Source organism: Austrofundulus limnaeus, unplaced genomic scaffold, assembly GCF_001266775.1.
Source record: "Austrofundulus limnaeus strain Quisiro unplaced genomic scaffold, Austrofundulus_limnaeus-1.0 Scaffold833, whole genome shotgun sequence".
Taxonomy (NCBI): Eukaryota; Metazoa; Chordata; class Actinopteri; order Cyprinodontiformes; family Rivulidae; genus Austrofundulus; species Austrofundulus limnaeus.
The window spans coordinates 3,824-5,168 of record NW_013953235.1 but is presented as its reverse complement, the minus strand read 5'-3'; positions in this window follow the sequence as shown (position 1 = coordinate 5,168).

Genomic DNA, 1,345 nt, shown 5'->3' with positions numbered 1-1,345 from the left:
AGCCATAGAAGGTGCAAAACAGATAGGTTTTTATTCCTTTTTCAGTCTTCTTCTAAAAATGGTGTTAAAAAGATTTTTTCCTGAGTTTTCCTCCAGAAAGTTTCTGCAGAACTTTAAGCAAACATAAAGCACAGAAAACTCGGAGGAGAAAAGAATAAAAATACCTAAAAAAACGTGTTAAATTAATCAAAAAAAGTAATAAAAATTCATGTAAAACAAACAGATTGTAGCCTCAGCTGCAGTCTCTGAAGGTCCACACTCTCTAGTTGGGGGAAAATTGATTTTTGCAGAAAAATCAAATTACAACAAAACAGCCGAAGTTATAAATCATACATCCTTGAAAAAGAGGGATGTAAAATTCAACCTCGGGGAGATGTTTCCTTTCAAAAAGACGATGGAAAAAAGGCTGGTCACAGGTCGCTGCACCGCCGCCTGATGATGCTGGAACTCCACACGTGGATCAACAGAAACTCGGCGGTGTAGAGATGAAGTGATGGACAGGATTTCACGGTTGGATGAGCAGCAGGTTACGAGCTTTTATCTCCGTGTCATTCTCTCCGTTCTGTGAGCGCACTGGATATTTTACTGATGGGGGCGACGAGCTGCCGTCTCAGCTCCATCAGAGGCGTTAATCCAGCCTGCAGGTCAGTGAGACGTCGCACAGCCTCAAACACACCTCTCAGCTTTCTGTTTCTGAAGCCAACAGGTGAGATTCTCTTTGTTTTAGAAATAAAATTAAAGMATCTCAGCAGATTTGTTCTCCTATCAGACAAATCCAGCACTACAACAAACTAAACGTATGGTAGATATAAAACATGATCAGCAGGTGGGCAGATGAATCAGAGTTCTGACAGCTGAAGGTCATTTAGCTGCAGCTGATAAAAGTTCACACAACAGATCAACAGAAGGAGAAAGCGTGTGAATGAATACAAGTTAAACAGATAAAATGTGATTTGGCTGCTGAAATCAATGTCAGATTTTCTTCAGAATAGCTGGAGCTAGAAAGTAGCTAAAATGAAAACCGTTTAAGTTTTCCTCCTTTACCTGCTGCCAAATCAGTTGGATGGATGGATGGATGTTGGATGGATGTTGGATAGATGGATGGATGGATGGATGTTGGATAAATGGTAGAGAGATGATGTTGGATGGATGGATGGATCTCGGATGGATGAATAGATGGATGGAGGATGGATGAATAGATGGATGGATGATGGATGAATAGATGGATGGATGGATGAATAGATGGATGGATGATGGATGAATAGATGGATGGATGGATGAATAGATGGATGGATGATGGATGAATAGATGGATGGATGGATGAATAGATGGATGGATGGATGAA